This window comes from Paroedura picta, chromosome 7, assembly GCF_049243985.1.
Source record: "Paroedura picta isolate Pp20150507F chromosome 7, Ppicta_v3.0, whole genome shotgun sequence".
Lineage (NCBI taxonomy): Eukaryota > Metazoa > Chordata > Lepidosauria > Squamata > Gekkonidae > Paroedura > Paroedura picta.
In genome coordinates, this window is record NC_135375.1 from 57,055,305 (window position 1) to 57,076,769 (window position 21,465).

Sequence of the window (21,465 nt, forward strand, 5' to 3'; positions counted from 1 at the left end):
TTTTTCACATTCCATTCTAACATGCTATTAGCACTCAATGGGGAATTCAGGGGTACTCAGATGTGATTAGATTGTAAAATCTGAACTCAGCCAAAGAACATACTCAGAACAGCTGCCAGCAAAGAAGTGACCCAAGAAAGACATGGGGTTATAGCTTGATGTGTTTATGTTACAGGGGATTTGAAAAGAAAGGCTTAGAAGCAAAGAACTAAAGGGGAAATGTATTTCAAGAGTGCTACTGTTGCTTATCTTAAATGCTTGTTTGTTAAAAGCTCTTCAGATCACATTTAAAATTTCCTCAGCTTTTAGGAACAAAGAAATGGCATTATTGAAGTGTATGTACCAACAGTCATTGCAAAATTAAGATTTTCTTCCCTTTGAGATTAAACCCATGGGACCTGGAAATATTTTATTTCCTTGCATGGTATTTTTTAGTACTTTTTCACATTGTGGACCCATGCTTGCTATCCTAGATAAAATTTCAAGATTGACAGCCATTGTGTATTTCTGAGCCCTAAAGTAAAATATGCTGCAATTTTTATTTGAATCATGCTGTTGAAATGCAGTAGTGAGCTGAGCACACCCTAGGACCATATAGACACAGGGGACCTTTTACAGAAAAGAATCAGGGTTTCTAGCATCATCCTACATAGGTTTACTCCACTATGATAGTCAAAAACGCTGTCATATTGCAGCCAATTCATGGCAAACTCTTAGGGTTTTCAAGTCAAGAGATATTCAGAGGTGGTTTACCATTGTCTCTTTTTGTATAGCAACCCTAGGCTTCCTTGATATCTCATCTAAATGCTAACCAGGGCTGATGATACTTAATTTATGAAAATCTGACAGGATTGGGCTAGTCTGGACCATCCAAATAAAGGCACCTGAAACTCATTGATTTCAGTGGGGTTATTGCCTTGAAAACTTTACAGGGTTGCCATGCTGGCTGCGACTCGGTGACTCTTTCCACCATCAAACTACATTGGGGTATATTGCTAAAATAACTTGAATTGCCTATTTTATTAGAACAATTTTACTACTGTCAAGTAAATCCATCTTATAGGGTTGCCTTTTTAAAAGACTGGTGAAAATGAAGTTGTTAATTATGAAAGAACAAATATATGGCATGAGATGGAAGCATTCCAACAATGTTTTGCCCGAAAGCATAACCTCATCATGTGGGATAGAAGGGGAAAGGCATGTTATTTCACAGTATATTCCAGGGCATGCACATACAGCAAACTAGGCACACATGCCCAAATTATGGAGAGCATACTTATTCTCTTTAAGAGCTTATTCTCTATAAAGAGTATACTCTTTAAGAACTTGTGGCAAGTTCTTAAAGAGATGGGAATACCAGAGCATCTTATTTGTCTCTTGAGAAATTTATATGCAGGTCAAGAAGTAACAGTGAGAACTGAACATGGAATCACTGATTGGTTCAAAATTGAGAAAGGAGTTCGGCAAGGCTGTATACTGTCGCCTTGCCTATTTAACTTGTATGTGGAGCACATCATGAGAAAGGTGGGGTTAGAGGAGTCACAAATTGGGATCAAGATTGCAGGAAGAAATATCAACAACCTCAGATATGCAGATGATACTACTCTAATGGCAGAAAGTGAAGAGGAACTAAAGAGCCTGTTGATGTGGGTGAAGGAGGAGAATGCAAAAGTTGGCTTGAAACTCAACATCAAGAAAACAAAGATCATGGCATCCGGCCCTCTCAATTCCTGGCAAATAGATGGGGAAGAAATGGAGATAGTGACAGATTTTATTTTCCTGGGCTCCAAGATCACTGCAGATGGGGACTGCAGCAAAGAAATTAAAAGACGCTTGCTCCTGGGGAGGAAAGCTATGGCAAATCTAGACAGCATCCTAAAAAGCAGATATATCACCCTGCCAACAAAAGTGCGTTTAGTCAAGGCTATGGTCTTCCCAGTTGCAATGTATGGCTGCGAAAGTTGGACCATAAGGAAGGCTGAGCGTCAAAGAATTGAGGCTTTTGAACTCTGGTGCTGGAGAAGACTCTTGCAAGTCCCTTGGACTGCAAGGCGAACAAACCAGTCAGTCCTAGAGGAGATCAGCCCTGCCTGCTCCTTAGAAGGCCAGATCCTGAAGATGAAACTCAAATACTTTGGCCACCTCATGAGAAGGAAGGACTCCCTGGAGAAGAGCCTAATGCTGGAAGCGATCGAGGGCAAAAGAAGAAGGGTACGACAGAGAATGAGGTGGCTGGTTAGAGCCACTGAAGCAGTAGGTGCAAACTTAAATGGACTCCGGGGAATGGTAGAGGACAGGAAGGCATGGAGGATCATTGTCCATGGGGTCGCGATGGGTCAGACATGACTTCGCACCTAACAACAACAACAACAATACTTATTCTTTTTCAGCATTATAACTAACTGAGAGTTCAATTTTGAGGAGCATTTTTTCCACTTTGGAATTAAAGGAGAAGACAAGTTTCAAAGCCCATAAAATATACTGCTGTACTTACAACTGCACCCATTCAGGTGTGTGTATGTTTGCATTAGTAGCAAGACAGACCCATGTGTGTTTTTCTCATGTAATCTTATATACACAATATTCCTATAATGAATGGATATTGATTTAGGAAAATTATCCTGTGTTCAGCAACCTTCAAATGGTACTTCATAACTAAATACAAAATTGAAACCCAAGTCTTAACAGAAAAAAGCCATAGTTTGAAAGACAACATCACAATGCTTGGGGGAAATTCAATTATGTTTGGGAAGAGTGCTTTGGAGCCGGAAGGATAATGTGGTTACACAATGATGGAACAAATTACAATATGTTAGTGAGGGAAGAAGGATGAGAAATGGCAGAATCATGTCCTGAAGTCTAGTGAGATCAGTCACTTCAGCCTTGCCAGGGGTGGCAGCCCTAAAAGGTGAATACTGTTGTGACAGAGAGGTTTAAGATACCCAGGAGACACCCATTCTCAGGGAAGAGAGCTATAAACTGCTTAAATGGCCAGCTGAATGAAGATGAGTCTACTGTATGGAGATAACACTGCCAGGAAGGGGCCAAATGAGTGGCTAGATGACCTGAGTTGGGCCATAAAAATTTGTGATTTTATTTTCGGATCATAAACTGCTCTAAGTCTTTGGGCTAGAGCCAGATACAAATCAAAATGCACGTGCTCCCTTTCCTAACAACCTTTACTCTGTAATTTTCATTCTATCTTGTCTGAAAAAGAATTTCACTCTATAGGTTTTTTTTTAATGAATTATTTGTTGGCAAGCTTGTTTTTGTCTGCATTATAGCCAGGACAACAGAGGACAGCCAAGCATCTCTGGTTTTGACTGGCCGTGATGCGGCCTCACTTGGCTACAGATGGCCTGTCAAATCTATCAAATCCTGATTGGAATAGATTACTGAGTTGATGGAGCACTGGGATTAGGGCCATCTTTCTGCAGGAGCCTCAATAATCACGATGAGAGGCCATGGTTGTCTGGGAGCTCAGAAACGACAAACTGCACTGCATGCAAGGATCAACAAAAGCTTTCTGTAATACAGCAGGGATTGAAAAACAATAGTGTCAGCTACATGTCCATCTAAGCTTCTGTAACAGGAGCAAGGGAGATTCTTGCATTCAGAGGATAATAGACAAAAAGATGTTTTGCTTTATAGTGATTGATGTTATTATGAAAAAGAGATGCTAGAGCATACAGTGGAATTCTTTACCTCTGTACATTTATATACCAGCAGCCATTTAGTGGAGCTGTATAAAGATAGCAATAAAAATAGGAGCTTGTTTGATTTTTCCATGATTTTAAAAATTCTGAATCTAACTCTTAGTCTGAAAGCTCTGCCCTGAGGTTGGGAGTTCGATCCCAGCAGCTGGCTCAAGGTTGACTCAGCCTTCCATCCTTCCAAGGTCGGTAAAATGAGTACCCAGCTTGCTGGGGGGTAAACGGTAATGACTGGGGAAGGCACTGGCAAACCATCCCGTACTGAGTCTGCCATGAAAACACTGGAGGGTGTCACCCCAAGGGTCAGATATGACCTGGTGCTTGCACAGGGGATACCTTTACCTTTACCTTTAACATTTTATAAGGGTTTTTTTTTTTGCTGTGATGAGTATGATTTCAATCAAAATATTTGCATGTTTCCAAAAAGAGTTTATACATAGCTTTGACTATAAGCAGCTACTTATATCATAGAAATATTGGTATCAAATTTGTCAGAAAAGGCACTGGCTTAATGCCACTTTTCATGAACCACTGAGTGTGAAGGACTGTAGCCGTGTCCTATGTCCCTCCCAAGCATTCCTGGGATGAAAACATTACACTGTAAACATGAAATGTTCACAGAATCAAGGTATTTCATAAAAAGAAGAAAATAGTTTTCGAGTACCAGGTAAGAATAAAAACTGGGAGAGGAACAACTAGGGTTCAGTTGTTGTAGGAAGTGTTGTACAGCAATGGTCCCCAACCTCCGGTCCGGAGACCAGTACCAGTCTGTGGCTCAGTCGGTACCGGGACACAGCTCCTCCTTGTCCTCCTCCCTGGCTGCTGGTTCAGGGGCTGCCCTGCTACTCTGCTGCCGGCGATGAGAAGACGGGGGCACCGGCGGGAAAGCAAGTGGAGCAGGGGATCAGGCAGTGGTGATGTCCCTCAGCAAAAGACTACCCTCCCCCCCGGGCCTCAGTGAAATTGTCAAGCATTGAGCAGTCCCTGGTGATAAAAAGGTTGGGGACCACAGGGTTAAATTTGTCCATTCTATTGCAGACTTGTGTAGCATCATTTTGCAAATTTTTATGGCATAAAATATGACATATGCTATTGGAAAAGGTCCTAAGTAGGGAAGGGCTTGAGCCTCATTTTTGTGGTTCGGTTTGTGGTTAGCAGCTGAACCATGAACTAAACTACATGCTGATATGCTAATTCATGAACCAAATTAGTCTGTATCAGTTTGTAAGCCATTTAAAGTCTAAACCTCTGCTTTATGTTCCTCATGGCTTTTCACAGGAAGCAGCAATTTCCAAACAGCCGAATAGCTGTTTAGTTTAAATGACTCTGGCCAATTCCACATGAGTGGAAAAGACCGAAAGGGTGCTCACATGGAAGCAGAACCTGGCGCGTTAGGACACCATTGGCCCACTTTAAGCAAATGCAGATATTTTCCGTGTTCCCTTAAGTGCTGTGAGTGCCAATGGGGCCTAGCCATCCTATGGAGGACTGGAGGGGACAAAAAAGCCCTACTTGGCTCCACATGCAATCCCACCTTCCTGCAACCCCCCCTGGCCTCCCCCCCCCCGCATGGGTATGCTATCAAAATGTGTCCCCTGAAGGAACACAGAAAGCAGTAGACCACGTTTTGCCACCAAAATGGTTCCCCTGAGGGATCACAAGAAGCAGCAGAGCATGCTGCTCCCCCACAATGCACCAGTGGCACCCCGGAGTGGCGCCACTGGTGCAGAATCGCCCTCTGAGCCATTTAAACCCTGCTTTCTGCTCCCTTCCAAAAACAGCGGCTTCCAAACAACTGAGAAGCTGGAATTGTCACTCATTTATTTTAAATTGTTCAAAGCCACTCAGAATCATACCTAACATATATTTAGGTATGCACATTTCTGGACTTTTAATACATATATGGTACTTGTTCAATGTAAATAGTTTTCTGAGACTAACCCCCATTGAATAAAACTGAGTATGATTCTAAGTAGACCTGTTTAGGATTGTTCTCTTTGATAATCTTTGCAAGGAGAACAAAGAGATATGAGAAATTTCTGTCCATTTCACTTTCTGCAGATAACTATAACTATCCATACATAATTCTTTGAAGCCTATGAAAAATCAAATATTGGTAATCGCTGGCTTCCCCTTGTTTCTTTCTCCCTCACCAGAATTCTAATAACAAGCATTATACTTTCTTTAGTATATGTACCTTTCATTTCACTCAAAGCCTTTAATCCTTCTCTTTTTAGATAAAATGCCACAGCCATACCACAGTAGGTTAAGAATGATTGACAAGTGCATATAATTATGGCTTCAATACGAAAGTATGTTTTACAGTTTTTTAAAAAAAAATGCACAACCTTGAAAATAAAGAAGTTATGCCCTTTCAGTGGGATAAAAGGATCATATCAAATTGCTTCATTTCTTTGGCAGAATGAAATAAAAGACTTTTTTTAAACAAAGAATACTTCCCTAAAGGCTGCTGGAGGAAGTCTTTCCCAACAGATAATACCACAGCACTGAGAATATCAAACAAGGGCAAAAAGTATATTTTAGGAAATATTCTCCTTTTTAATGTCACTTACCACTCACTAGCCCAGAGAAGGCTAAGAAGGAAAAAATGTTATTTTATTATTATGATCCTCATTCATAATAATTTATTTAATCTTTATGCCTTTACCAACTTTAGAGTTCCATCTCTTATTAAAAGACCTGAAAAGAGGAGAATTTAGAAGACCAGATGAAAATTCAAGATGATCTAGGAATAAAAAATCTTTCTCATTTTAAATGACTAAGGAGTTGCAGGTGTCTTGTCCAAGTACTGCTCACTTTCAAATTGAGTCTAGTTTCATGGTATAAATTGTGCAACCTCAATAATTAACAAATATATAGTTACAATTAAAACAATAATAATTGCTGTTCTTTTAAAGTAAAATTCATCTGCATTTAAAGGGAGAAGAAAGCTACTGAATGAGAAAACTATGAGGAACTGAATAAGCAATTGGTATTCCTTATGTAAGAACAATCTAATATACCACCTTCACTTCTAAAATAGTTTCTTGGGGCAATTCCACACAGCGGCTGCTCCGGTCTGCCAGCAGTGCATTGCTGTGAAGCTGCATGTTCCACAGCTTGTTGTGCCCCCCCCCCCAGTAAACAAAGCAGCAACAAAACGGTTCCACCATGTGGGAGGGCTGTGCGGGGTTATTTTGCATGATAAAAATATTATTCTGCAAAATAAAAATAAATGCTCTGGTCTGCCTCATGGCACGGTGAAGCACCACAAAGCCAACTGGGGCATTTTTTGCTTCCTCTGGGTCACTGTAGGGCAGGGAGAAGCCGGGTCTGGAAGGTCCAGCTCTTCCCTGTCCACCCATGCCTGCCATGGGACAGGCCCTTTTGGCTCCTGCAGTGGGCTAAGGGAACACAGAAGAATCTGCCCGGGGCAACTGTGGGCCTGATCCACGGCAGTCCGGGAGGGGGACTGCCTGGTATCTGCATCATATAGAAGCAGGGATTTCCCCCACTTCTATATGACTGCTCTCTCATCTTTTTCCGCCCTTGCAGAATTGGCCTCACACATATACACATGCATATACAAAGGGCCTTCACTTCTTTCCCACTCCTCCACATGTAATTAGCTGGGTGACCTTGGGACAGTTACTATTCTTTCAGAGCTCCTTCAGTCTCACCTAATTCACAAAGTGATTGTTGTGGGAAGAGGAAAGGGAGGCAACTCTAAACTGCTTTGAGCCTCCTTTGGGTACTAAAAAGTGAGGCATAACAATCTAGCTGTTCTTTCTTTCTTTGAAGTAGTTCCTGGTGAGAGTGTGATAACAGCATTTCATGTCAATATTTTTAGAGTGATTCCCAATGAAATTAATATTTTAGATGAAGTTCATTCTCTAGAATACTGATCTTCAAACTTTCCAGATCCAAAACCCTCCAAGTGTCAGCAGGTAGCCCCCTTCTCACACTGAAGGGTAGCTTGTGGACAGATATCCAGAAGCACCTTTTCTTCATGTTGCAATAAAGATTAATCTACAGCACACTGCCTGGCTAAAATTGCAAACATGAGACAGGAAGTAACATCACATCACAATCATGTGACATCACATGCACATAACAAGTAGAAATACAGCCTAACCATTGATAAAAAGGAAACAGAAACTATTTCTCAGAGGTGTTGTAGATACTGAGGGAACTGTTGTCAGAAAATACCCTTACAATTGTCATTTTAACAAGATTCCAGAAAGAATATTTTAAGCAAAATTTTTATTTGTACTAGATTAAAGCCAGTACAATAATAAGAGAGATTTTGACATTAGGGCATTTTTAGTGGTTTTCTTTGATAAGATCAGTGACCTGGTACTAAGAAGTTAAATTCTGAAACAAATGAATCCTCATATTGGAGGAGCTGCTTTCAATGTCTGATTAAACTTTGAAACTAAAGGCCCTTTCCTTATGCAAGTGGACTTCTACAAGGAAAGGCTTCAGCAATGTTAACATCTAGTTCACTTTTTTTCTGCCATGGCAAAAATATATTATTATATAGATTCTCCATTTTACTCCATTCTGAAATGTTTTAAAACATGTTTTTAAACATTTCATCTAGACACTAAATACAAATATAAGCTAAACTAGTCTTGGCTGTAAATTATTATTAAGAATATCACTAGATTTTGCAATCATACCGCTATGGCTTGAAAAACTGCAGTGCTGATTTTCTTTATACTTTGTATAAATTAAACACAGAAAACATTGCTGCAATATTTTCTGTTTATTGAAGCAGTATTTTTTTCTAATAGAATGTATGGAATTTTATTGTTATTTTTGCATACATTCTGTTTCTCAGTTCTGCATAAATTGTTTCTCAGTGGATGATAATGTAAAATGGAGCAAAACCAAGAAACATGTTTGCACAGTGGACTGTCTCTATCTACTGAGATTATTTATTGTTATTTATGAAAATATGTATTTCCACCTTTACTTTCAGTTTGTTTATTAATTTAATTTATTTCCCTCTTTTTATTTATATATGAACTAGTAGCAAAGCCCATTTATAAAAAATGGGCTTAGAAAGGGGAGAAGGGGCAAAGGAAAGGGCACCCCGCCCCAAAGTGTGCCTTAGGAAGCGTACCTTCAGCAAGCGGGGGTGGTTTCCAGGCTGCCAGGAAGCATTCCCCCTCCCCCCAGCAGCCTGAGCACTTCCCAGTGGCATAGAAAGCACATCTGTGGCTTCCGCGAGGGCCTGGGTGTGCTTTCCAGGCTGCTGGGAAGTGCTATCTGTCCTTCCCCCCAGTGGCCTGAGCGCTTCCCAGCGCCCCTCTTACCTGGGGCCATGGATGTGGAGTAGGGGACCAGGCATGTCTGTGAGGTAAAGGGTAAGGGCTCAGCAAGGGAGGGCAGGAGCTGTAGGGGCAGGGCCAATCAGGGTGCAGGTGGCTGCACCCTGATTGGCCATATTCCAACTCAGACAGGGAGGGCGGGAACTGATTGGTCGTGGAGAGGCCGGACCGTTCGTCCCCCAAGGCTGTTTCACAATCATTTATAGGCACCAAATGGATAAGAAGTGTACAGAAAAGAAAAACAGAATAAAGAGTATACAAAATCCATTGTAATATATCCCCATTCCCCACCCCATGAGAACCTTCTGATATCTCAATCTGAGTTTATTTAGCCATGTAATCCATATAATAGTGCCATTGTTCTTGAAAGACTTCTGGTGAGTTTCTATTTACAATGCAGGTAAGTTTCACCATTTTCGAAAGTGTGTCCATTTTTTCAAACCATGATGATAGAACTGGTATTTCTGGTATTTTCCAGTTTTTAGCTAAAATCAATCTTGCTACTGTCCTAGCACAGGGGGAAAAAACGTTTCGCTTGCAGCTTAAAGACTCCGCACATAAGCTTAACAACATGTATTCTGGTCTCATAGGAAACTTAACATTAAACGTTTTTTCTAATATACCATGAATTTTAATCCAAAATTTTCTTATTCTCTCACATTTCCATCACAAAAGAAAAAAGAGCCTGATTTATCACTATATTTCCAGCACACATTGTAATATCCCTTGGTTATATTACCAATTACTTCATTTAATTAATTTATTTTTATCCCCCATCCTTCCCTGGAGGCTCAGGATGGCTCAGGATGGCTTAAAAGAATTTAAAATACATAGAAAGTTTAAAATCAACATACATAGAAATCGTAAATATTAAGTTTTAAAAATGTAAAATAATTCAACGTCAACAGGTAGACCAGCTGGTTTCAACCATTTCCTTTCCCAAGTAAAAAGAGGCAGGGGGATGGGGGTAAGATGTGATAGGGAGACGAGTGACTATAAAGGATTTTTCTTTTTCTAGGCCCCAGCCATAGGCCTGGCAGAACAATTCTGTCTTGCAGCCCCTGCAAAATTGCTTAAGGTCCCACAAGGCCCTGGTCTCATTTGGCAAAGCATTCCACTAAGATGAGACCAGGGTTAAAAAGTCCCTGGCCCTAACTGAGGCCCATCTGACTTCCTTGGGGCCAGGGATCCTAAACAGATTATGCTTGTGGTCTTTGGGGGACATAGTAGAAAAGTTTGATACATGCCTCCAGTCAAAGGAGCCTTCCACCTGCTGGAGAATGCTACTTGGGGATTGGCAGGTTCCATCCCACCAGTGCTGAAAATGGATGAAATGGAAAGGCTCCCAATGATATAATACAAAAAGAAAAGAAAAGAAAAAAAGAAAAGAAACCCAGTTACAAAAAGGCATATCTATATATCCCTGCTAAGATCTCAGCCATTACAGTGGCAGAGAGGGGGAGGGGATATTGGCATAGTGTTGGTCTTCTTGTACCACTTAGGAGGAGAGAGTGTGTTCTCTAAAGCAGTAGTCTGTCTCTGCTCAATTTTTGAACAAAATACAATAATTGACAATCTCTGTTGTGATAATAATCAGAGAAAATGAGAGTTATGCTGTCTATAGCACTTTATTAATTTTCTGTTTAATAACCATGTTCCTTTCCTTATTTCTGGTAAAGAACTCTATGAAAGGATTTTGAAGTGAATGTAATTCAAATCACCCATCAGTCTGAGCTGCTCACAGCATGTGATCTTCCAAAATGAGGAGAATTGGCAGCTCCATTTGTCATTTAATGTCTTAATGGTTTGTGATGTTGTTAATGTTCAGATAAACAGGAACAGATCTGTTTGCATTTACTCACTGAGTGGAGCCAAACAATATATGTTCTAATGGCACTTTTGGAAAATTTGAGAGATAGATGACTATCCCATTAAGAGGACAGCTTACCCATAATAGAATATATATGCACAATAAAAAATGACAACAATGTGGAAGAAATCTATCATCTGAAGGACTGAATGGTGGTTTCCAGTGATGGATTTTTGGGAAATTGCTCTGTGCTCTTGTGCTTCTATAGTTGCCTAATTTGTTTAGAAAAACAAGCCAAAAAATCCTCTTATTCATCATCATTTCAAGAGGAAAGGAATTTTTCACTTTAATACTCCCAATGATTTTTCTTCCTCTCACAAAGTACTTTTCAAATGGGCAACATTTGGGCCTTTTGAATTTGATATGCAGCTTTTACTTGGACTTGGTTTTGAATTTTTTCTCTTTACCAGCTGTTGTCAGTCCTATTCATAGACCACACTCTTCTGGCATGTTGTACTGGAAGCTATCTATAGCACATGTGCCAGCCTTTTACTATTGAATGTACTGGAGTACCAGGAGGTTTTTAACATTATGAATTGCTTGTAGTTACTTAGAAGGCTGGGAAATTTTTTTGTTGTCTACCCAGCTCTCCATCTGATAGCTTATAATGTTTGCTGAATGGGATTTCCAGGTTATAAGGTCCCAGTGTTTCATTTGTCAAAGAGCCCTTTCTGGACAACAGATCTAGTAGCTAACTTTATATTTACTATTTGGCTTCCCATTGGTAGCTAGAGGGCTCCCTACTACTGAATCTACTGTATATAGACTGTATGATGCCTTTTCACAAATCAGTATATGTTCTGGAAAATCAGGTGGCTGAAGCTAGGAACTAGCAAGAGGCTCCTAGATGATGACTGAGGGGAGCACAGGAGATTGTAAGCAGTGAGGCAATCTTGTAGGTATGGTGGTCCCAGACCATTAAGGTTGACACCAGGACCTTGAATTAGATCTGAAAAATAACTGGGAGCCAGTGCAGCTGTTGCAGAACTGGAGTAATATGAGCTGACCATGGTGCAACTGTGTTCTGGATCACCTACAGTTTCTGAAGTTCTTAAAAGTAGCCCTACATAGAACAAACTACAGTAGTTCAATCTGAAAGAGATTGTTGCATGGATCGATGTTGCAAGTTTTGATTCAGATAAATAGGGAGCCAATTGGCAGGTGTGGAGTAGCCTTCTATCTCTCACCAGCAAAATGTATGTCAAACATCTAGAACTTAAGCTATTAGATTGGGTGACTTTTAACGACCTAATAGCCCCTGAACAAATCAGCTTTACTAAAAATTGTTCTACTTTAGACCACTGTTTAACTCTTTACTATCTTGCAGACAAATATCTTCATATAATTAGGAGGAAACTCTATGCAGCTTTTGTTGACCTCAAGGACAAATTTGACTCTATCTCCAGGTGTTTTCTATGGAGACCTGCAAGACCTTAATATTGATTCACACCTGCAACTACTTCTAATGAACCTCCATTCCAACAATACCTGTCAGGTTAAATTTACTGCAAAGGGTCATTTAACTAATCAAATCCCCATTCTCAGAGGAGTCAAGCAAGGCAGCATCCTTGCTCCTCATTTATTTAACCTTTTTTTTTTTACACCATCTTCCAAAAAACCTAAGACTTATATATGGTCATCTCCCCAAACTAGATAAACTGCCAATCCCACTTCTTCTATATGCTCATGACACCGTTTTCTTTCCTGTTCCAGAATTGGTCTGAATAGATATCTGAATGCTTTTTATGAATATTGCCAACTCAATGACCTATGGATTAACTTCAAAAAAACCAACATGATGGTCTTTGCACAGAAGTGGTCTCCCTCAAATAGGTGTATTGGTGGTCATCAAATTGAGCAAGTCAAATGGTTCAAATATTTAGGAATTACCTTCCAACAGAATCTGCACTTGACCAAACATAGAAATAGGATTATTTCACAGGCTAACTGTTCCATTACCCATCTAAACCATTTTTTCTTCCTTAAAAGCAATCGGTTTGTCTCAGCTGCCTGTTGTGTTTTTGATTCAAACATTCTTCCCCAAATTTTATATGGTATCCCTCTGTTGATCTCAGCTTTTAGCTTTTAACAAAGACTTGAAAAGGTTACAGTCTGCCTTTTTTCCAGTAGATTTTGGGAACTCCAAACTACATTCCTTATTCCTCTCTATGTCTCGAAATCGGCCAATAATCTTCTCGAAAATAAGGCCTGGATTTCCACCTTCAAATATTGGCTAAAGCTGCATTTTAGGGTTCGATTAGATAGTCTATTGGCCTGTTTATTGAGAGAGACTATTGAGAGAGAAATTTAAATGGTTCTCTACCATCCTGACTACACTCAAACAAATTGGCATTCACTATGATTATATGCTCCATAGGAACCTGGAACGTCAGATCCATGAATCAAGGCAAGCTGGATGTGGTCAAACAAGAAATGACAAGACTGAACATCGACATTTTAGGAATCAGTGAACTAAAATGGACAGGAATGGGTGAATTTAATTCAGATGACCATCAGGTATACTACTGTGGACAAGAATCTCGCAGAAGAAATGGAGTAGCCTTCATAATCAATAAGAGAGTAGGAAAAGCAGTCTTGGGATACAATCCCCAAAATGACAGAATGATCTCAGTTCGAATCCAAGGCAAACCATTCAACATCACAGTGATCCAGGTCTATGCCCCAACCACTGCTGCTGAAGAGGATGAAGTTGATCAGTTCTATGAAGCCCTACAACACCTTATAGAAGCAACGCTAAAAAATGATGTGCTTATCATCATGGGGGATTGGAATGCTAAAGTAGGAAGCCAAAAGATAACCGGGATAACAGGCAAGTTTGGCCTTGGAGTACAAAATGAAGCAGGGCACAGGCTGGTAGAATTTTGTCAAGAGAATACAATGGTCATAGCAAACACTCTTTTCCAACAACCCAAGAGACGACTCTACACATGGACATCACCAGACGGTCAACACAGAAATCAGATTGACTATGTGCTCTGCAGCCAAAGATGGAAAAGTTCTATCCAGTCAATAAAAACAAGACCAGGAGCTGATTGTGGTTCAGATCATGAGCTTCTTGTTGCAAAATTTAGGCTTAAATTGAAGAAAGTAGGGAAAAGCACTAGGCCACTCAGGTATGAACTAAATCATATCCCCGACGAATACACAGTAGAGGTGACAAATAGATTTAAGGAATTAGATCTGATAGACAGAGTGCCTGAAGAACTATGGACGGAGGTTCGCAACATTGTACAAGAGGTAGCAACTAAAACCATCCCAAAGAAAAAGAAATGCAAGAAATCAAAATGGCTGTCTGAGGAAGCTTTACAAATAGCTAAGGAGAGAAGGGAAGTGAAAGGCAAGGGAGAAAGAGAAAGATACACCCAATTGAATGCAGAATTCCAGAGAAAAGCTAGAAGAGATAAGAATGCCTTCTTAAATGAACAGTGCAAACAAATAGAAGAAAACAATAGAATGGGGAGGACCAGAGATCTTTTCAAGAAAATTGGAGATATGAAGAGAACGTTTCATGCAAAGTTGGGTATGATAAGGGACCAAAATGGTAGGGACCTCACAGAAGCAGAAGAGATTAAACAAAGGTGGCAAAATTATACAGAAGAACTATACAAGAGCGAGCTTAACATCCCTGATGACCACAGTGGGGTAGTTACTGACCTGGAGCCAGATATCCTGGAATGTGAAGTCAAATGGGCCTTAGGAAGTCTGAGCAACAATAAAGCTAGTGGTGGTGACAGCATTCCAGTTGAACTATTCCAAATTTTAAAGGACGATGCAGTAAAAGTGCTACACTCAATATGCCAGCAAATTTGGAAAACTCAACAATGGCCACAGGATTGGAAAAGGTCAGTTTACATTCCGATCCCAAAGAAGGGCAATGCCAAAGAATGTTCAAACTACCGCACCATTGCACTAATTTCTCATGCTAGCAAAGTTATGCTCAAAATCCTACAAGCTAGGCTCCAGCAATATGTAGACCGAGAACTTCCAGAAGTACAGGCAGGATTTCGAAGAGGCAGAGGAACTAGAGATCAAATTGCCAACATACGCTGGATCATGGAGAAAGCTAGGGAGTACCAGAAGAACGTCTACTTCTGCTTCATCGACTATGCTAAAGCCTTTGATTGTGTTGAGCACAACAAATTGTGGCAAGTTCTTAAAGAGATGGGAATACCAGAGCATCTTATTTGTCTCTTGAGAAATTTATATGCAGGTCAAGAAGCAACAGTGAGAACTGAACATGGAATCACTGACTGGTTCAAAATTGAGAAAGGAGTTCGGCAAGGCTGTATACTGTCGCCTTGCCTATTTAACTTGTATGCGGAGCACATCATGAGAAATGCGGGATTAGAGGAGTCACAAATTGGGATCAAGATTGCAGGGAGAAATATCAACAACCTCAGATATGCAGATGATACCACTCTAATGGCAGAAAGTGAAGAGGAACTAAAGAGCCTGTTGATGCGGGTGAAGGAAGAGAGTGCAAAAGTTGGCTTGAAACTCAACATCAAGAAAACAAAGATCATGGCATCCGGCCCTCTCAATTCCTGGCAAATAGATGGGGAAGAAATGGAGATAGTGACAGATTTTATTTTCCTGGGCTCCAAGATCACTGCAGATGGGGACTGCAGCAAAGAAATTAAAAGACGCTTGCTCCTGGGGAGGAAAGCTATGGCAAATCTAGATACCATCCTAAAAAGCAGAGACATCATCTTGCCAACAAAAGTGCGTTTAGTCAAGGCTATGGTCTTCCCAGTTGCAATGTATGGCTGCGAAAGTTGGACCATAAGGAAGGCCGAGCGTCAAAGAATTGAGGCTTTTGAACTCTGGTGCTGGAGAAGACTCTTGCGAGTCCCTTGGACTGCAAGGCGAACAAACCGGTCAGTCCTAGAGGAGATCAGCCCTGACTGCTCTTTAGAAGGCCAGATCCTGAAGATGAAACTCAAATACTTTGGCCACCTCATGAGAAGGAAGGACTCCCTGGAGAAGAGCCTAATGCTGGGAGCGATCGAGGGCAAAAGAAGAAGGGGACGACAGAGAATGAGGTGGCTGGATGGAGTCAGTGAAGCAGTAGGTGCAAACTTAAATGGACTCCGGGGAATGGTAGAGGACAGGAAGGCCTGGAGGATCATTGTCCATGGGGTCGCGATGGGTCGGACACGACTTCGCACCTAACAACAACAATGATTATATGCTATCTCTGAATGAGTCTTCCATTATGTGCAAAATTAACCAAAGGCTTCTTAATTAAGAATTTCAAAAAATCCGTCCAACTGTCCCGGCAACTTGTTGTCCCTGTGCTCTTGGTCTCCAAGTGAAGCGTGGGATAATGCCGACTTATTTCTATAACTTGGCAAATCCCCTTAATCACAAAGCGTTTTCGCTTGCTCGGCACAACGCCTTCCCACCCAAAGTATTACAAGGGAGATTTGCCAAGATTCCTTTTGAAACTAGACTATGCCCTTGCAAATCAAATATTCCTGGCACTATTCAACATATTTTACTGGATTGTCCCTTGTTTATTGTCCAGTGAAGGTGTGTTATACCTCTTATACCCAAATGGAAAAATCATTCAAAAGACCTGATCTGCCATTTTTTCTTGAGTTATAAAGATGCTGATGTCACTTTTATTATGGCTGAATTTCTGTCCAGTTTTTAAATTCAAACTGACTGATGTATTTTGAATGCTTATCTTGCTTAATATTATGTCACTAGTGTTCAAGCATACTAAAATGCAGCTGGCACTAGTGGCAGGTGGGGGGGTGGGACACCACAGCTGGCTCTTAGGCAGTGCTGGTGCAGCAGGCTCCTCCTGGTTACCGTGGCTGGCTGCTGTGCTCCACCGCAGGTGCCCAGGTGGAGTGGCAGAGGGTGGCAGAGGTGATGGCAGCAGCAGTCAGGCACATCTGTGGGGAGAGTGGTGAGTGGCCAGCCACGGAGGGCAGTATGTGTAGGGGCCGGCCCATTCAGGGTATGGCTAGTTTTGCTGGCCCCACCCTGATTGGGCCAGATTTGAGTCAAAACAGTTGCCAGGGGCTGGACATGCTCTTAAATGTGTGTGCGTATATACACGCATATGGACAAACCATTATGTGCATTTCATACAGGAAGTTTATATGCAGTGTGCACGCAGAACTAGCCCTGTTCACAGATTACAGTAAGGGGTGGGCACAAACTGAATCATGAAGCAAAATGAATTACAAACTTTTAAAGCAGTGTGTGGTGGTTCATGGCCAGACAAGAAAGCAGAAGCTTAAGGAGATTCTGAATGTAAAGGGATTGCACATGAAAGCTTGAAGCAGCTGCCTTTTGCATTTTCTGCAAACTTTCTGTTAGACTGTGAATCACAAACTAGTTTGGTTTGCAAACGAACCTCCCAGTTTTCAATTCAGTTCACGGTTTGCCCCCGAACCAACAGGAATCACATTTTTCCAGTTTGTGCCCATCCCCAGTTATAGAGAATGCAGATAAAATCCATGCATAATGTAAAGTTGATTTTTATTTATATGTGCATTTAGTAATTCTCATATTATGTTTAACCCCTGAACAACTGAATGTGTGATTAAAACTGCACATTTATCCAGATACTGGTCTCCCATTTTGCTTCTAAAAGGAATGCACACTACCTTCTTACAAACAGATGTACATGCATTAAGTATAACATGTAAACAAGAAAACCAATATCATACCACAAGGCATAGGATTTGGTTCCAACTCTTTTTTGCTGCAGCCAGCTAACTAGATAAGTGATACTATGCCACATCATGACCTCATCGTGCACATCGTGTGATCAAGCCCTGATTGCCTGGAAGCATTTCTGGAAGGAGGGATGTACTCCTAGTAGCAATGAGAGAAAATAATGGCTCTAGGGTGGTGCTCCCCAACCACCGGGCTGCGGCCCAATACCGTGCCATGGAGGCCTCGATACTGGGCCGTGGCAGGGGAGAGGGACGTGCGGGTGCCAGCATGCCAGCAGGTGCACCTCCCTACCCCCCCTTCAGCGCATGCTCACTGCACAGGGAGCAATCGGCTGCCTCCTGGAGCAGCAAGCGCCATGGGGGGGAGGGAGGCGCACCTGCTGGTTTGTGGGTGCCAGCACGCCGGCGCCTGCACCTCCCTCTCCCCCTGGTCCCTGGGCCTCCCTCTCCCTACCAGTCTCCAGCCTGAAAAAGGTTGGGGACCACTTCTCTAGGGAGTTTTAAAAATTGGGTGGGGTATATGTATCAGGGAACATTTCTCTTCCTATTTCATTTCATTTGCCCTAAAAATGTTAGCTGGAAAATATTTAGCACAGCCTTAAGTAGGGTACATTTCTTTTTCCTTACTCTCACAAATTAAAACCAACTGCAGCAGCTACTTCTATGATTAGCTGGAGACAACAGCCTTAAGGAAGCGAACAAAAAGATCAATGGTGTGATTTCTCTTCATCTTCCTGCACCATGCTGATCAGATCCTTTGCTTTGTTTTAGTGTGGAAGGAAAGGAGGAAGACAGTGCTGGTAGATAGAAAAGACTATCTCCCTGAGGTAACTATATTGACATTTACCGACACAGGCAGAGCACAACATGAAGAGAGTAATGAGGAATTTGACTGCTTCCTCTCCTTTCACAGGCATTCCAGCTTAACACTGCTGCATCCCACAGTGAATTACCAGCTACAAAAGAAGGGCCCTATTTAGAGACTGACAATTGAGAGCATTTGCAATTAGCTGAATTGATTAACCTTTACAAAGGCTGTTACCTTTACGAGGGTTTTTTTTCTCCCCAGGACTGGATGTACAATATGCTTTATTGATTAAACACACAGTCCTTTTACGACAGCTCTGATTTGTCAGTGACTTTGTCAGTCATAAAGCTCACTTGGGGAAAGCTGTCGTGTGCTCTTTCACAGGCTTGATGCCCGCAAATGATTGGCATCATGTAAATGGCTCCCCATGCCTGAAGCTGAGGGATGATATGCTACAAAAAACAAGGCCTGTAAATCTGCCTTCCATATGGTCGTGCAAAGACTTGGTCTCTGTGTATCAACAAAGCAACTTATCTTGTGCATTGTGTGTCTGAGATATGATTTCTGGGCTAAATGGAAGAGATTGGCAGGTATATTAGGAACATTATCTATGACAATATATATAACCTAGGCTATAGACCCTTTGCATTTTGTAATGACAGCAGAATGTGCCTTTGCACCGACTGGAATTCTCAATGTTATTAAATTATGGGGAGGGGGAAGCTGAATGTGCTGTTTTGCTCTCAGCCACAATATCCCTTAGTGATATCCCTAGTGACTGATGTCAGTCAACCCCTCCTTATGCTTGGAAATAATGTATATTATTGTCAGATGGATGTCTTCTTAACCTCATGCCCCATAAAGCTTCTTGAACACACAGAGAATCCCGTCTGTGTGCCTTTGAAGGAGATTCTTTTCCTTCCTTTCCTTCCCCTTACTATTTCAAAGGATGAATTTCTGTGATCGTGAAGGTTAATGGACTGACAGCAGAGGTGGCTACAGTGCAAATTCATCAACATTCCCACCAGGGTCCTTCACACTTGGTATACCTGTTAAAATTGACTATCTCCTTTGAGAAGGAATAGCATAAACCTAGAGGGGTTTTTTTTCTCTCCAGCAATTCAGACTGAGGGTTTACCTCCTCTGAGCTTTTGATCTGTTCTGGATCCTGCTGAATTACATGTTTTTGTCTTTATGGTCTTGGTCCATGGCTCAGCAGGTGCTGATCAGAGGACACCAAACTCATTTCATTTCATTAGGAGGGCTGCTACCTTCACAGGTAGCCTGAAAAAAGACTCTGGCTTTGACAAATTCAGCTAGGACTGAATTTGGCACCACATCTGAAACATTAAATATTCTGATTTAGAGCAGCAACCCTTCTTTTTTGTTTGCCTAAATATTCTCTTAAAACAAGAAAACAAAACTATAATTTGAAAAATACCCATGGCATGAATAAAAATTGGAATAAGAGAGTACAATTCCATTAGAGTGCTTATTGGATCAAAAATTAAACTCAGTATTTACACGCAGGTGTATCTAAGCCTAGTCCCCTAATATATTTACATGTCTATAAGAAAACCATTAATTATGTTCTGCATGTAAAAGATCTGATAGCATTCTGCAGAACAGAAGAACAATGATGGCATGCTGCCATTTCTTTTCTGAGTAACTGGGGATTTCCCCCCTCCTCTTAGCAAGTAAAATCAGGGAGCCGCTGTAGCAAAGACTGTAGCATTCACAGCATGACAAACAAATTAGAAAACAGCAGATGCAGCACAAATTAAGATGTATTTAGCGCAGCAGTCCATCAGATGTGTGAAAGTCTTTTGTATAGCAGCTTTGCAAGATTGATGTATTGCATTTTCGACAGCTGATAATGAACCCTTCTAGCAATTAGAGGTGGAAATACTGAGGATTCAGAATTGGTGTGATTCCCAGTGGGGTGAAATGAAACTACTGAAGAAAGTGTTATTTTGGAAGTTACTATTTTTTAAACCCTTAGATAATGTAAGTAAAATAGAGGGGGTGTTGCTTCTAGACTGTATTAACCCTAATTGATCATCATAGTCCCCTGCCTTCTCAAGATAAGAACAGAAGAAGAACCCTGCCAAATCAGACCAGTGGTCCATCTAGTCTAGCATCCTGTTTCATGCAGATGTCTAATTCACCATAGATGGGCATTTCAGGGTCTTTATAGATGATCGGTATTCAAACTGACTCACCAGGTGGGAAGGGAGAGTCGATGTGAGTGCACTGCCCCAGTTTCCTCCTCTATGCACTTATTGAACAGCCTGTATGGTATAGATGGGCATAAAGAATGCCTATGTGCATGCCACTCCCCCCATGATTAGCAACATTTGGGAAATAGTGTCATTGTCAAGGAGAGGGAGCATATGAGCAAGCAATTGCTATATGTATTCACTCCATAAAGATGACTTAGCAATAGTGAAGAGACAGTGGGTGAGGTTCATTCTACCTCCTATTCAGTGATTCTATGCACAGCTGGGTCATATAATTAGATCTTATGTTTCTCTTCCTTTAGTCCATAGAATCCATCTCTTCCATGAAGTCTATATCTACAAATAAAGGAGTCCTCGGTCCATGCAATGCTTATATAACTGTGCCTGCTTCAACTGAAGACTGTTTAGAAACATTTTGCAGACCACAATAGTAAGTGCCCACAGCTGTCAGCCTTAGTGCTTTGGTCCATATCCAGCCAGTGCTGAGGCAGCTACACTAGTTACCAGTTGCATCCAATATCAAGTTTAAGGTTCTGGTATTGACCTTCAAGGCCATCTATTGACCTTCAAGGCCCCACGTATCTGAGGGACTGCCTGTCACCTTATGCCCCTCTCATGGCTTTTTGTTTTGCAGGTGCAAATTTGTTGGTGGTTCCCAGCCCACAGCAAGTGCACCTGTCCTCAGCCTTTTTAGTACTGGCCCCAACCTGATAGAATGAGTTCACAGAAGAGCTAAGGGCCCTTCAAGAACTTTCCTAGCTCCCCAGGGCCTGCAAGACAGA